Here is a 17,398-nt window from a genome sequence, read left to right on the forward strand (position 1 = left end):
TGTAAGCTACCTGGAAAAGATTTGCAGAACATTATGCTAATTATTCAGAAGAAAATATGCGAGGATTTAACATCCTTGTTAGAAATGTTGATGACCACAGAATGCTCAACTATTTATTTTTAATAACAACTATTTGTAATGTATAAATTCCCTTAAACTATCTCTCTTCTTTAGGCTGAAAAGGGGAGACTTTCATACTGTGTTACAATTTGAACTGCATAAAATTGATTTTTATTTATGTTTCACTGGAGCTTTGCTATATGTGTGAATTTAAAAATATGTAGTTTACAAACATAGACATCACTTCTGCATGCTATCATGTTGTTTTAAAAAGATGGTTTCATCTTTCATTCTTTTTTTTTTTTATGGCTGAAAAAGGCAGTATTTATTTTGCCCCTTGATCATAACATCTTTACAATCAAATAAAAAGAAAAAATCCATCATACTAGATGTGTAAAGGTCATCCTAAAATAACACTTCTGAACAAACTACTGAATCCTATGAGTGCATTGCTAAGGAGAAATGTTTTCCAACAGGTCTTGGGCATTCACTTTACAAAAAATATCCTTTTCCACTACATAAAAATATAGTATGAAATCAACATAAAACCATCATGAAGTGAAACTACTGTGGAAGCTGAAGTGGAAGGAAATATTACTTGAAAAATATCTCATTGGAGCACAAGTTCTGACTTAAAAAGTGCTTCTTAGTGTTACACTTGAAAGACCTTCCATGTTATCCCAAAAATAACTCAAGACTCCTTAAAAAAAAAAGGAGGATTATGCACAAAATTTAATGCATCAGAGCCTAAAAGAATGATTATGTGGGACTGATTTTTTGTTATATCTGATAGAAGCAGCATCAAAATTTCCAGTGTTCAAGGAAACCAATAACAAAGCACAAGTTTTGTGATGGCCCTTAAGAATTATTTCTGATCAATGTGGAGTGTTAGTTGTTCTTTGAAACTCTTTTCTAAGAAAATAAAACCTGCAGGTGAAGCTGTTTTGATGCACTTGGGTTTGACCTGTAGCTCTACACCCTGCTTTGGCAAGGTCTGTAATGCACTTTTACCTGCCTGCTAAGAGGGAAAGAATGGGGTATTTCAGAACCATCCTGCAGATCCTTCAGGGGCATATCTGTGATTAAAGAAAAGTCATGTTAAACTAGGGTGGGGGGATGTAAAAAAGAAAAATAAAAGAACAGTCCAAACAGGCATGAGAACTACATTTAACCTCTTTCATCCACAAACATAAAAATGTTCAAGAAGAACTCAAGAGTCATTTTTAATCTAAAAGATTAAGTATGTGACAGTTAAGTATGTTTGGGATTAAACCATCAAAGGGCCTGCCTCTTTTGTGTATATTTGCCTGTTAGCAGTGGGCCCTTGGCACAAGGATTGTACGTAGGTTGCAGCCACAGACCGACACTTGCGCTGCATACACCCTTCTCTGCAATGTTCATTAGACAAAAATATTGTCAAAGGTAAGTGTTTACCAGCAGCTTTAGTCTACTTAAAACCATTTTAGCCTGAGGCTGATTTTGTAAAGAAGGCTTGGGGGAAGGGAAGGAGAGAGACACAGAGTTTCATTTTTTCATGAAACCAAATGTATTCAGCCAGTATCCTGATCTGAGGTAATTTTTAACTCTAAATTTGCATTTTAAATGAAATTATAATTGTTTTTATTTTGAGGCTAAATGTGTGATTAACACTGTAAGTGAAGCAGGTAGGACAAAAGCTTGGACTTTAAGGGTTACTTCAACAAAGACCATAATACATATTTTGGGTAGAGTTAATTTTTATACCTATAACCATTTATACTTCGGTGAATTTTCCCTGACCTGCTCAGGAGTCATGGGTTACTCTTTTGATTATGGATTTCCTTTATGTAAATATTATTTCAAACATAAATATATTTTCAAGTTGCATATTTTTTATTTAAGGAATGGGAAACTGAGCTTTGCCACATTGCTTCCTTTCAACACGGCAAGGCTTTGTCTAATCTTGAAACCAAGATAAATATCACAGAGTAAAATAAATTGTTGGATATATAATTAATATCACTTTAAGAAAATACACTTGCCTTCTTACTTCTAACTCTATGTCTGCCTAATGTATAAAGATTAAATGTACATTACTATGAGCAGTCATAACATCTAGATTTTAATCTAAAAATTGACTTTTTTTTTAATATGTTAATAAATGATCTGTTACCTCAAATTATTCCTAAATACGTGCCATTTTGTGGTAGCATTTCATCAAATATATAAACATTTTGTCTTAAATTTTTAATTCCACAAGCTTTAATATATGGAAAGTCATGTCAGATTAACTGAGAACATAAAAGACCCACTAACACACACACAAGACAGCTGCAGCTAAAAACTGAAGAAGACAAAAAAATAGTTCTCACTTTCTTCTCAATTAAAACTCTGCAATTATTCTTTGAGATTATAGATCTCTATTGGGATTCTGGTTGCACAGAACTTTTTGGTTCATTTCACAGGAATAATATTCATCTTAATTAGCAAAAACAATTGATGAACTTCTCTCTTTTTTACAATAGGGAGTTCACTTGGTGTAGTGATTACGAGTAGTAGATTATCCTGATAAATGAAAAGTTCTTGTCTTTCTGAATAGCAGCTGAATATGTTAGCTGTCTTCAGCCTTGTAGCTTCTTTGTTAGACATCACCTTGTTGAGACAGAATGACTTACTTGGTAAGTGGTTGACCCGATTTTTTTGTCTGGCACCCTAACATTGCTGGGCATTGTGCCAAGATGGATTCTGCAGCTATTTATGACTACATTCAAGGTTCAACTATGCAAATCACAACTATTAGCCAAAAAAGCAGAGCAGATTTGTTTTTTAAATATTTCCATAGCTCACAAGGTCAAAGCATTTGTTTTCACAATTTTAAAATACAGTTTTGTAAGTAATGGTCAGTAATGTTTAAAGAGCTTATCAACTTTAATATATTTTATTTAGATTGATTTAGACAGGACATAAACATTTTTCCTCGTGTGCTACAAAATATTTGTATGGAACGCAGGAAGAAGAGACATGAGCTGAGGTGAAAAAAATGTGTCTCATTTTATCTATCTGTGACCAGCCTAGCCACACCATACAGAATTACAATAAAGTAAAAGGAAGATGAACTGTGGCAAAACATCTTTGGAGAGCGCAGCCTTCCTGTGAGGCTGCCCTGATGCAGTTGCCTCAGGGAACAGCACAGGACAAGGACCAGGAGCCTGCCCTGCCCATGGTGTGGGGCACCCACATTGTCTGCATCTCCTTGCTGGGCCTGAAATCAGGCCTGAATCCCACACAAGTGCCTAGGCAGGATGTATTCACAATTCTTTTTGTCTGACATTTGTCAGACCCAGATTCCTCCATCCCTAGATTCTTTCCTGGTGGGTTGTGCTTGCAGGCAAGCAAAGGGCCCATGGCCCCAAGGTCTGTTCTTGCATCACGCACTGCAAAGGTGGTGCTGGACTTCAGCTTGGAGGTCTCTGTGGGTTTGCGTCCTCCCCCCATTCCCATGACATTCCTCCCCCAGTGAGACTGAAAAGTAAAAGTTGTGTTATTTCAGAAGTTCTTTGGGATAGGTTTGCCATTTTTTCTGTGTGCTCTGCAGCGTCCATCCTGATTGGAATCCTTTGGTAGTCATTGCTGTCATCCTGCAGAGTAGCTGTTGTTTTGTCTCCATTCTACGAAGTAATAATGAAAACATATTTACAAAACTAGCAATGGTATATGTTATGTGGTAAGAACTGTGTCTACAGAAAATTGAAATGTGATTTAAACCCATATAAAAATGATTACTCGTAAGCAGAAATTGAAAAGAGGTTATGTGCACAGGTTGTTACAAGATGGATTTTAAAAAGACATACATCCATACATCTCTACCATATCCTAATTTCCTGACAAACCTAACAAAAGTACTAATAAACCTTACACATGTATCAACAAACTTATTTATTAAAATACTCAATTACAAAATAATAATTCCATTCATCCAACACCTAAAGACTTTTCAACAATATAATACAAATAGGCAATAGGTAATTAATAATATAGAATATAGAACCATGGGCATAATGATAATATAGACTCTATATGGCAGTTAGTATGGTAATTTGTGACATTTCCTCTTAAAGAAAAAGGAAGGAGATTTAAAACCAAGCAGAGTCTGCTTTCTAAAAGGGGTTTGAGCATATGTTGGATTAGTTCCTCAACAGAATCTGAGGTGGAAGCACATGTGCCTTCATCAGACAAACATCCTTCACATAACACCAAGGGTGGATAAAGGCTGCTTAATTTATGGATTGTAATATAAAATAATTAACAGGGCTGAGCTGCTGGTTCAGAGTACTTCTTTGACTAAAATAAAGGGTTAATATAACAAACCTAGAACAGTTAATTGTTTTAACAGTTTGCCTTATCAGTCAGCAGTTTTCTTTATAGTTGTAAAACAAAAAGCATTTTTTAAATATTCTGTTTGAAAGGACTCTGGGTGTGAGTTAACAGTGGCTGAGCATAGTTTTCATTTGTGTGATGCTTTTTATTCATAACCTGAGTTCTGTGGGTTGTGGTGAAATAATGTTTTCCAGCAGAAGGGAAGAGTTATGGGAGAAATGTGAATGAGTGAAGAATAAGGCCAATTAAGATAAAGTAATTGGTCAAAGTCTGATTTCTTTGTTTTAGTTACCATCCACTTAAGAGCAGGGCTCATTGATCTTAGTGGGGTTACTTCCCTTACAAGCTGCAGGACTGAGAGTGTAGAGCTTCCCTGAATCATCTGTAACAGTATAACCCCATAATTCTAACAAGGTGGGAAAGAGGCTTCCAACAAAGTAGGGAAGGAAGATATTTTAAAGTGGGACAAAAAAAATGTAGGTTGAATTGGAAATATGGAGATTTTCCATCGAATTCATAGGATTTGTACAAAGAAGTAGAATTTGATCCTTATTAATACAATACAAAGCCTTGGAATTTATTCACTGTTAAAACTTCTGTGCCTTAGCCAATTCTTTTTTAAAAAGTCCCTTCTCCAATGAGTCACAGAGCCCTGTGTTAAGGTAAACATTAGCAACTCTGTCCACAGTCAAACCTAAATAATACTTAAGAAACGAAATCCGAGACATTAGTGATAAAAATACTTAGCATGTATTTGTTTCCTGGGAGCCTACATGGAAATTGAATTCCACTGAGCTGCACTTACACAGAACAGAATTCAATTAAAAAAAAAATCCACCTGAATTCCATGCTGTGAAAAGCCCTTGCAAATATATTTTAGGGACTTCGGGTGTGGAGCCTGGACACAGTTTTATGTTTTAATGGAATCGGTCTTAATGTCTAAGGTTATTCTTTACTTGCCTCTGCTGAACAGTTTTCACATATAAGCCAATGGAGGACAACTCGTTATTAAAGAAGTCAGCAGGTGTCCTGTGCTCTGAAACATATTAAATAAAGAACTCAACGGGATCATGTTGACTGTGAGCTCGGCAAAGAAATTAAATAATGAAAACAGCAGCTCTTCAGCAAAGACAGGTTTTCATAAGTAAAAAAGACTTGTCACAAGGTAGAAAGTTCTCCTACATGTTTTTTACTGGAATTTCTATTTTGATACTTTCTGAAAATGGGCAGTCTATAGATTTGAGACACTAAAACTTTCTGACTGGAATCTTATCCAACAGAGAGTGATCAGAGTGGCAGGAACTGAAAATCCAAATCTGCTCTTCTCTTCACACTGTCATTGTCCAGCAAAAGAGTCATTGCAAAATGGCCTTGTTATCATTCTCAAGTTTGTTGACGTGACCTATTACCCGTGTCAATATTAATATGAAGCACTCCTGCAACATTAAAAAAAAAAAATAGGAAAGGGATTTTTAGTGTATTTTATATTCAGTGTATTTTTAGTTACTGTATGAAGCCATCTAGCCACAGAAACATTTAAAATACAGTCCCTTTTTTTATTTAAATTTATTTTCAGATAAGATACCTTTAAACCTTATTAGGAAGGTTAAGAACCAATATAAACACAGTTTCGAAATTCCCACTTATTCTGAGTTGTTGAGTAATTGCACCAGACAAATGTTTTTGGAGTGGGCTTTAATATAAGGCCTCAGAAAATTTATTGGGTGTTAATTTATTAAAAATTTTGTCATGCAATAATTGTTTGAAGAAAATTGACAATTAAGAAATCTAACTAAGTTTCTTTTTGAAGAAAAATTAAACTTGATTTAATTCTCTTTGGAAAAATAAAAGTTGACTTCAATAGAAGTAGGTCTGGGCAATTGAGTTGATTGGAAAATAAATTATCCTAAGTGCATCCAGACTCACCAAGCATCTTTAAGAAACAGAGTGCTCGTAATGAACCAAAATCTTCTGACAGCTTAATATGACTTTTAAATAGCTAATATGAAAAAATATTGCAAAACCTTTGTTGACCAGGTGTTTTCCCTTTTTATCAATACAATATATTGCTATAATGGGCATCCCATGCTCTGTCATTAAAATGTGAGTTTTCCTCTCAGGTGCTTTGTCTCAGACATATGGAATTCTCATCTGCAGTTTTTACCTCCTGCCTCCCAAGTTAATCACACAGGGCTTCTTGAAGAACAGTTTGCTGCAAACACAGTTCTATAAGCTGGGCCTCAGTGAGTTAATATGTATTTATTAGAACAATTAAAAACTTCTCCAAAACTCCCCACTAATTTTAATACAAGATGGCACATTCCCCGTTTTTGTGATTTCTAAGTTACTACTGTTGTAGGGAATAAGTATTTGTAGGACTGGGGAGATGGTCTTGGTTCAGCAGAAGTTTGCTGACCTAGACCTGTGTGTTTGCAGAAGAGGGGCCTCAGCTTATGTTATGGGTGGGAAATACAAAGTTCTGATGGCCTGATGCTGTTCATTCCATATCCATACCCATTTTTTCAAGAAGGAAACAAACAATTCTCAAATATTCTTCCCTAGACACAACCTAAAGTTGAATTAATTACAGTGTTTGCCAATCTCTTGTTGTCAACCTGATGCCTTGTGTGTGGGTAATTGTGTGTTTAACAGAAAAATTTCCCAGAAAGTTCAGATGAAACCACAAAATTTGTCCAGTTATATGCACATCAGCCTCAATATATGACAAAAAATCTTTTCCCTACCATTTTCTTCATTCCAGCTGCCATTGCCACATCCTCCAGAAAAAAAAAACATAGCGATCCTAATCTTTGTTAAATGAGAGATGTGCACATGAGTCTGCCTGGGTCAGGAATTCTTCCAGAGCCCCATTACAGCACCCAGGGCCCAGTGCAAGAACCCCTGCAAGGGGCCAGATGCTGGAGCTGCCAGGGGGCACTGCTGGACCCCAGTGCTGAGCTTAGAGCAGCACCTGGCTGAGCACTGGGCTTGCAGCTCTGTCTGTGTGAGTGTCTGACACTGCAATCCCACGAGTAACAAAGGGCAGGAGTGTGGGATTTTACCCTTGGAGATCTCTGAGTGAAGCAATCTCTAAGTGCGTTGGAAGAGTGAGTGACCAAATAAATTGAATTCATTCAATCACTTTCAAGACATGTCATCCTTGTGTAGCATTTTGATCCCGTGCTTGAGTAAATGTATGATTAAATTTTTATTAAAAGGTAATGCTCCTGTTTTAATGAGGGTTAATTATATATAATTAAAATGAAAGGATTAATAATATTAAACATTTCATCAGAGGTAAAGATAAATATAAATACATATATTGTAGTATGATTTAATGTGAGTGTATAATATTGAGCCTGTATTTTCTTCAATGCATTATGTAAAATAGCAAATGAATAAAATAATTAATGGAATAATATTATATTCCAGGTACTATGTAAAATAAATGTCTGGTTCATTACTTCTACGTTCATAAAATCCATTTGATTTTTGGGGTGCAATATGTGAAGAATAGTTGAAATAGTTTTAAAAATTCTTACAAACAAGTCACTATTAAATAGTGACTTCCTTGCTATGTCACCTTTCCCTGTGGAAAGTTAATTACAATGCTAAATGACCTACATTTTTAACCACAGAGTCATAGATTACAATTTGGAAATACCTCATTTCTAGCTATCATTGAATCCATACATCTTTATAGGCCTAACTTCTGATTTTCAGAATCTTTGAAATAAACCTGAAATATTCATACACAGGGTATTCTTCCTGCATTGCTTATATCTGACAGAACTAATCTCATTTTGACTCTTTTTAAAAACTTTAGTGTCACAACAACACAACTTGATCTCTACCCATAGATACACCTTGTTTAAAACAGTAATATTCATTTCAGTTGTGATTTCTGCCGTTAGATACTGTGACTCTGTATCTCCAGATGTAAAATGCTGTGAATACACAGAAACTCTGTCCTGTAAAATGCTGTGCCTTAACATTGTATAATAAGCTTAGAAATGTGTTAGCTTTTTAAATTCCTTTAAAGTGTGTAGTTTTAAATTACAGAGATATTTTGGATTCTGCATACTACAAGGAACTAGTATTTTTCTAACAAGATCTTAAGGCCCTCAAGAATTTTAAGGATTTTTTTTATGAACCTCAATATGCATTTTTTAGCTAGATTTTGGCATTGTTTCAGTGCAACTCTAGTACAACTCAATCAGTTTATTTTATAATTAAAAGCAAGGAAATAGTAACAAAAATACATAATATATGGTACTCATGTTTATAATAGAAACATCCATAAAGAAAGAAACATGTTCTAACTCTTCTCATTACCCCAAAGGGAATTGCATCTTTAATCACACAAAGCACAACAGCTTTCTAATTTTGTTTAAAGTGTTTCAGTCCTTACAAAAACCAGATCAGGTTATTGTAAATCTAGAGCAAATTAGAATCATTGGCCTCTGCTCAGCTGTATTCAAGAATACTATGTAAATCATAAATTTAATGGCATACTGAGACACACATCTGTTTCTATTTTGTAGAAGTTAATAATCTAACTTCAGAGTATTTAAACATTACTTTCATTAACTGGAAAATTGTGAAAAATAGACTGCTGTAAGTCATGTGTTGCAGCATTATGCTCAGGGAAATATAAAAACTGCAAGTCTATACAGTAAAGCCTAAGTTTCTGAGAGATGTGCTGTTGTCTGTTTTGTGACCTTGCAGCTCCTCTGTTTACCAGGGGAAACTCACACAAACAGAGCTGCATTGCTAAGTACAATCTGCACCTGCACGGAGGAGATCCCAGTTTGTATTTTTAGTAGCAAATGCCTTTCACAACAAGGAAAAGATGGTGCCTGAATTCCCTAAACTTACATAGATAATGACCTAATGGCTTTTCCTGTAGCTAGCATTCTAAACCCAGGTAAATAATCTGCAGATCAATATACATATTGCAACTGATTTTAAAGATATTTTTGACGTTAGAACTGATAAAAATTCTGTGCTGCATAAATCAATTCCCAACACATACTTATTTTTATAAAACTTACTTTTTGGTCTAGTGTGCACTCTGTCGTATAATTTGCTTCATAATAAAATTCTTACTAATGTCTTAGGCTGTATCACAAATGAGGCATTATGCACAATTTATATAATTTGAAAACAACCAATTGTGTGTGATTTGTTGGAGAAACACATCAGTATTTTCCACATTTTTTTGTTGTAAAGACTGTAGTTTCTATGTATAAAAATTATATCACAAAAGTAATTTCTAAGAGGTTTTTTTCTCTTCAAATAATCTCTTTATTAAAAGACACCCAATCTTTGGGAAGACAGATGCCACTTATGTGCTGTTTTCCTTGTGCTAAAATTACCTGTGGTAGTAGATACTTTACATTAAAGCTTAGGGTGCATAAAGCTGAATGGGATTTATGTAAATAACTGTATGAATATGTATCCCACCTTTTACCAGTGCTAATTTCAATGAACTGTATTTGAGAGGGAATTATATTAATATATACAACTGATAGGAAATTTGCACATTAATTTTACTGTCAACAAAAATTCTGATGAAAGCAAATTAAACTGACATAGCCATATAAAGAAGCAACAGGAAGAGAAAACCAAAAGGTGAAACTTGGAACCTACATGGTGCAATGCAAATTTAGGGTTTATTCTCCAGTAATATTCAGTGCTTGCATATGCAGAAAATTCTGCCATTCCTGTGTAAATGCATACAGGGTTGCATAAAGGGTTGTCTCTTTGCTTTCCAAATGTTTCATGAAAGTTCAAGTGTCTTGTTTTAATGATATATTAAATGTAGAACTATGATTTACCAGATATAATACAAAAAGATCATATTTTGGTGCTGAGTAGTCAACAGACAGCAGCCAGTGCTCACAGTGAGGTGAAGAATAGCATCTTAATTAATTACTGAATACATTTTATTATTCATAATTAGCGGTAGTGCTAAGCAGTCAGTGGATGTTCCTCAAAACAGGAGCATGGTACTAATGTCATTCTTTGACTGCAGTGTTTTTAGGAAGGCGTAGCCATACCTTCAATCAGATTCAAGTCTATTTGTCAAAAACATTGAGGTCTGTCAAAAGTAAATGATCATTTAATTAAAGAAAAAGAAGGTGGAATATCTTTGATCCCTATACTTAGCGATATTAATTTGCCGTGCTGCAGGTGTTTGTAATATATAACAAATCATTACCGAAGCAGAGGCTTTTATAGGCGGTTTCGGTGAAGGAAAATGACTGTTCTTTACAGCTGCCAGAGTTACACCTGGCAATGTAACACAAGCACAACAAAATGTGAACTAGAAGATGTAAACCTGGAAACAAATCTGGGTCTCCCTCTCCGTTCTCTGCTCATGTCAGCTGAGATGGATTGCAAAGCAGTGCCGCTGTGCAAAGTTGATGGGGAGGGGAGGGAGACTGAATTTGCTGCTGTGTCTAGGCTCTCTGACCAGTGATCCATGATGCATCTCTGGTATCTGCTCCAGAGGGAGCCAATCACATAACTTTCACCATTTCAATGGCAATCAGTAACAAAAGGGAAAAATATAATCTTAGAAAAAATACAAGCTACCAAGTCCTCGTGTTAAACCACATAACAAAATCAAAGCAAGTATAACCAATCAGCAGAGGTTAAAGCACTTCCAGATTGGCATGAGGAACTGATGGGTAGAAGTAGATAACTGTATGCAAAGCACAACTAACATTGACTTGATTAAAGCTACCAACTGGAAATTCCAAATTAAAAATTAAACATTTGGTCTAACAGAATAATACAGATTGAGACACAGGGAAAACAGCAAAAGAGAACTGAAATATGCAAGTTTGTAAGCAAATATGGCTCTTATGCCCCATCTTTTGGTAAGGGAAACTTGAAAGTTGCAATCATGAGGTGAGGAAGTCCCAGTGGGAGGTTCTTTTCTGTTCATGATTGATTGTGAGCACCCTGTCCTTTCCTGTTCGTAACCTATTACCGTATCTCTCAACTTGATTATTATGACTATGGACCAGGTTTTCATGTAGGCAACGTATAGAATTTCTGCAACTTGACTCCTAAAGAGAAACATGGAAAGAATTTAAACCATTAAGTTTAAAGACTATTCTGCTTAAATGCTGCCTACCTGGGGAAGATGTGTCTGTTCAACAGGCGCTTCCATGTTTTTTATATCAAATTTTCCTGCAGCTATAATACTCATCATGCCAAATACTGTTTCAGTCAAGATAAACCAGACTAAGGAGCTCTGCACCTGTATTATTGCTAAGGTTCTGTGTAGAACAAATCTGACCAGTTAAAGGTGACAGCCTAACTCTAAGAGCATCTGACACCCATGAATGCAGTTAGTCTGCCACTAAACCCAGCAGCAGTCATCCCTTTCTTTTAAGGGTGTAGCTTTATTCTGCAACTAGCAGTTGGAGACTTGTCCAGTGTATGAAACAGGATCAGTTCTCTCCTCTCCTTGAAGGATTTCAAATGCACATTTCTCACCAGCTAAACAATTCTCCAACCCACAACCTGACTGGAGATGGAAATATTCTCCACTTCTCCTGTTGAAGTCTTGCACCAGGCAGAAAATGATTCATGATGCACTGGGCTAGAAAGTGAGAACACCAGAGGAAACATGACTCTGTAGCTTAATGATTTGGGCAATCAACCTGTATGGGGAGACCTCAGTTCTGGTCGGTGGTCCAAGAATTTATTGCATTTTATCCCATAACTTGTCAAGAACGTAAGTTTAACCTTACTCCCAGTGTAGGCATCTAAATCTTTAAGGGTTTGTAAAGCTGGGCACATCTCCTCAAATCTTAGTCTGTTCCATCAAGAGTATGGATTTTAACAGTGCAGATTAAGTGAGGTGTTTGGGTAAGAAGAGAAAAGCCTTCCTTCATGGGTTCATATTTGCAAATGTATTGATTTGCTTTTGAATTTTTTTTTTTTTTTTTGCATTACCTTTCATTTTGTGATACAGAAGCAACAGAAGAGTGGCCAGAAACCTAGGTAATATCATACTTAAAAGCACTATGTAATTAATATGACTTCTAGATTGGAGCCCAGATGCAATTGGAATTTGATAAAGCAAATTGTTGCCATTCTTTTATATTGAGCAGGAGGGTTGCAAGAAGTAAGAAGAGATGGTGAGAATATGCTGAGGCCACCACACATGCCAGCCTGAGTCATGGGGTACTTCTCTCACTGCAGATTACAGAGACTGAGCAAAGTCACGGCAAATTGTATAATGTAGTCGTGTAAGGGGGAGGAGGAGAAGGAGCTCCCTGTCTGTCAGGCAAAATTGCATTTATTTTAAATAGAAAAATCTATTTAATTTCTTCGTATTCTCTTGGGCTTCTCTCCTTAAAATACTAAAACAAAACCATTTTTTTGCTGCCCAAATGCAGAACGCATGCCTATACAGATAGAGGAGTTGGAGAAAAGGGAGCCTAGAATGTGCAAACCTATTTGGAGAATTGGGATCTCAGGACGTATCTCTTTCCCCAAAAGCTCAGCACTGCAGTCCCTTTCCTGATATGACCATTTAAGCTTCAGTGCTGAGCTTTTCATATGAAAACAGGGAATTGTACTCATTTCTTTTTTAACGTGTCCTGCTACATTGCTCCTAACAGCTCAGTCTTGAAAACTCTTTGGCCTTTGTAAATGCCTGCAGCATTAAACTGTAAACTTTTCTCCAACAACATACCTGAATTTCAAAGGAATGTATTTCTTCAGTAACATTGAGCTCCACTGCTCCCCCAAATTTACCTGAGAGTGGAGAGGCAACTGCAAAATACTGCATAAAAAGCTGCATCTAAATTCACTGGCAGAAATCATATTGATCTCTTCTAATTTATTAATGTGAGACAACAATTCTAATTCAGAATAAGAGTTAATATGGCATGCACATGCTTTTGTTTCATAGCTGCATTTTCTCTGAACAAGGTTGTTTCTAATATTGCTTAATTAAACAAAATTAAATTAATTTCTAAGAAACAAGAAAAAACAGTTTTGTTGAATAACATGATCTTCATTTTCTTGAAGCTATTTAAATTAAAAACATGCGTCTCTACAGTTGGAAAAAAACCATCCATGGTTAAAATGTTTGAAGCCCATCAATCTCTTTAACCACACAGCTAATGTGTTCCTTCTGTTTTCTTTGAATGAAATCACCATGAGTGGTTAGATGTTGATTTAACATAAAGCAAGTGGAAATGGGTGTTTCCTTAGTCATGTGTTGAATTTATTTTTAAAAACAATTAGCAAGTGTTATGAGTAAGTCAATGATTTTGTCATTTCTTAAATAATGATATAGATTATGAGTCATTAAAATTGATTACTGAAGTAAACTATGCAAAATGCAAATTCATATTACATTTATTTGTTAGGAACAGCTGCAGAATTCTCTTATTTTATTGATGGGTTTCATTTTTTTTCCCCAAGTGACACTAAAATCAATTACTTAGTTTAAAACAACCATAATTGTCAAGATATATTTCCAAACTTTTAAGGCAATACATTGTATATTTCCTATTATGGGTTGTATCATTCACAGTTTATTTATATAAATCTGCCTACAAAATTAATTGGAGATTTTCTTAAACAAAGTAAGCAAAATTTTCTCTTTTCTGTTTTATGTTGAAATGGTAAAATCATTTAATGGTTTGTTACTTTTCCTTGAGAAAAAAACCAGAAGTCTTTACATCATTGCAATTAAATTGTGTCTTTATATCAGTGCACCAATTATAGCTGATAATAATGCACACATATATTTACTACCTCTTCTGTCAGTCTTTGCCAACATTACATCTAATTACAGGTTCATTGATACGTTATTCACAGGAGTACAGACAGATAAGAGGAAATGTCAGTCGCTAGTATTTAAAGTTCAGTCATAAAACTCCAGTAGTAAAAAAATAGGCTGCATAAACCATTACTCATGGGGGAGCTGATACTTAGGGCAATACAAAATATTATTTATCAAGGTATTGAAACATTTTAAATTAACCTTTTTAAGAATAGGCAGATATAAAATCCAATTCTATGAAAAAAAAAAAAAAACCAACCAAAACTAGAGCAGCCTATAAGATCATATTACAGACATCATATTTTGGCCACTTTTTGCCACAAGTTAAATCATTTTTCTCAGATGCATCTCTTTCAAGTACACAGTTGACAGTCCAATCTTTTCCAGTTGGTACTGTCCTACATGTAGTCCCTGGAAATGCTAACTGATACACAATTTTTGCGATTATTTATAAATTGCTATGGAATTGCTTTTAGTTTTTCAAGGACATCATCCAGCAGATTAATGAAGGTAACTTACAGCAATACACACAGAATATGCACCTTAACATGAAATATTACATATTTAATATTAGTTAAAGAGTGGAGAGAAAATATTGCAAATTATTTTGATAAGAATATAACATAAGGAAACATTCTGGTATTTTCAAGCTAGGTATTTTGCACGGTTGCAGCAAAGCAAGACTTGAAGGAAAATCTACTTGTCTCTGCTTCTTTGTGGAGCGAGATTCATATTTTATAGGGCTATGGCAAAAAGCAAATAGTAGGAAGTCATAATGGTGGAAAGGATCTTGATTTGTTATAATTCCTTCTTATATATTAATATTCAAATCAGGCAATAATTGTGGCTGAGTAAAAACTAAACATGGGTACATGTGTGTACAATTTTTCTTTTAAAGAAACATATGCTGTTTCATGTGAAGTAAAATTAATCATTTGAATAATAGTATTATACTTGCCAAAACAATATACACCTCTGCCAGGTATTTTTATATCTTAATGCAGCTTCAATGAGAAATAATGGAAACATGTTTTTGAAACAAATGCTAAAAGGTTTCTGCATTTTTAGCAATTGTTTAAAACTCAGTTTTACAGCCTGCCGTTGTAAAAGAGTTGTAAAACTCCATCTCTGCATGTAGAAAGAAATATGATTCCAGAAGTTTTTTGATGAAAAGAGGGAAAATGAACTTCAGTCCTACATTTGAATCCACATAGGTGAATTCACTTTGACTTCTGCAAATATTAACACAAAGCCTAGTTCTGCAGTTCTTTTCAATCTTTTTGTGGGCAGAAAAAAATTTAGAGAACCCAACAGACTTTTTTTTGTTGCAAACAGAACTTCTCTCTCTCATGTCCTCTCAAAGGAAAACCATCAACCCTAGATAATTCTTGTATTATCGACAGTTTTCTGTCTAAATCCCGTTCTCATCAACTGAGCAAAAGTGTGTTAGCTCAGGGCTATCGCTGCTTATCTGCAATTACAGTTATTTAAGAGAAAGAAAGAGAGAAAGAGGGAGAAAGAAAAGAAAGAAAAAGAAAGAAAGAAAGAAAGAGAGAGAAAGAAAGAGAGAGAGAAAGAAAGAAAGAGAAAGAAAGAGAGAAAGAAAGAGAGAGAGAAAGAAAGAAAGAAAGAGAGAAAGAAAGAGAGAGAGAAAGAGAGAAAGAGAGAAAGAGAGAAAGAGAGAAAGAGAGAAAGAGAGAAAGAGAGAAAGAGAGAAAGAGAGAAAGAGAGAAAGAGAGAAAGAGAGAAAGAAAGAAAGAAAGAAAGAAAGAAAGAGTAGGACTTGAGAATGATTCTAATTAAAACTTTGGTAAAATCATAGCAAGTCAGTATATCTTTATATTTCTGTCACCCCTTTTTGAGCATGTTTCCATAACAGATGCATCCAATACTTTCAATGAAAATCAGCTTCTAATAAAATGAATTAAAATGCCTGTATATTTAATTCCATTAGAAATGCATAAGGGGTTATATAGGGTTTACACAGGTGTTTATAAGGAAAGCAAGAAAGGGCAATTGGCTCTATTAGGAATACATGAAGAACTTAAGAGACTGTGCTCTTTTACTATGTGTTGCTTTCACAGAAACCCATACATAGGGGGTGCAAAACTATTGCATAGACAGATGATCTGTCCTTCCATTCTGTTTGAGGCATTTTGCAGATTTAGCCCAGTTGAAATCAGCCTCAGGAAGGTGCACTGCTCGCTATAGCAGAACTCCTCCTTTGGTCCTAAAAGCTTGAGATTGTCCTTCCACTCTGCAGTCCCCTGGACAGACACCCTGAACTGATGAAGGTCAGCGTGGCTATGGCATGTCCATTTTTCAGTGACTTCTAGATATTCACCCCCGAGATTGCTGCTATCATTGTTGAAAGTTTAGTGTGATTTTGAAGAGCCCTGAACCAGCTCTATGGTTCTCACTACTCCGTATTGCAAGGTCTTCAAGATCCAGCCTCCTTTTAGCATGTCATGTTTTTCTTAGTACATGCTACAATTTCTAAACACTAATTGCACAGGTATACAGAGACATCAAAATGATTAAGTAAAAAAATAAATCATTACCATTAACAAAGGTAATGATCCTGATTCTCCGGTGTGGTGTGGGTGTTGTGCTCTGGATTGTCTGTGTGCTTTGGACCTAAAAGGGTTGATCAACCCCCAAGTGGTCCTGCCTAGTACATGCGATTTCGTGAGAAGAGGCAGTTGAGAGGATTTCATTTCAGTGCTGCAGCGAGGGAGGGGATGGCTAAAACCCCCAAACAAAGGGAGGGGGCAGTTATCAGGTCAAGTCTGAGCTGCTCTGACCGCGGCTGTGGCTCCCTCTGGTCCGCGCAGCCCCGGCGGGCGCGGAGCGTGGGACGCGCGCACGGCCCTCGCCCCCCGCTGGCACCGGCCCTGGCTGGTGCCCGGCTGCTTCTCCCTGACCTTGAGAGCTGGGAACTGCCCATGCTGCACATCCCGAAAGGTCGGAGCGGATCCTCAGTGTTTTGCATCCATACAGACGAGAAACCCAAACCCTACAATCCCAGACCTGGTTTCCAAGAGCAGATTTTTGGGAGAATGCAACAACGCTACTAGACTGCGTTTTGTATCCGAGCAGAGCAGTGAGTCAACTGAGTATCCTTTAAATCGTTTCCAAGTGCTGTTTACCCTGCCCTGACAT

The 17,398-nt window shown here is 35.9% G+C and overlaps 1 protein-coding gene across 25 annotated transcripts in view; it reads left to right on the forward strand.

The window, feature by feature from the left end:
- ADGRL2 (adhesion G protein-coupled receptor L2) overlaps positions 1-17,398 on the forward strand; it is a 386,257-nt gene that overhangs the window by 210,989 nt on the left and 157,870 nt on the right. The window contains exon 1 of one of the 25 annotated variants that reach the window (XM_033066959.2): positions 17,141-17,339. The exons of the other annotated variants lie outside the window; for them this stretch is intronic. The gene's annotated coding sequence lies outside the window, so the exon portion shown is untranslated. Of the gene's footprint in view, positions 1-17,140; positions 17,340-17,398 lie in introns of those variants that run through there. 25 annotated transcript variants of the gene reach the window in all.

This window comes from Catharus ustulatus, chromosome 9 (assembly GCF_009819885.2).
Source record: "Catharus ustulatus isolate bCatUst1 chromosome 9, bCatUst1.pri.v2, whole genome shotgun sequence".
In the NCBI taxonomy this organism is placed as follows: domain Eukaryota; kingdom Metazoa; phylum Chordata; class Aves; order Passeriformes; family Turdidae; genus Catharus; species Catharus ustulatus.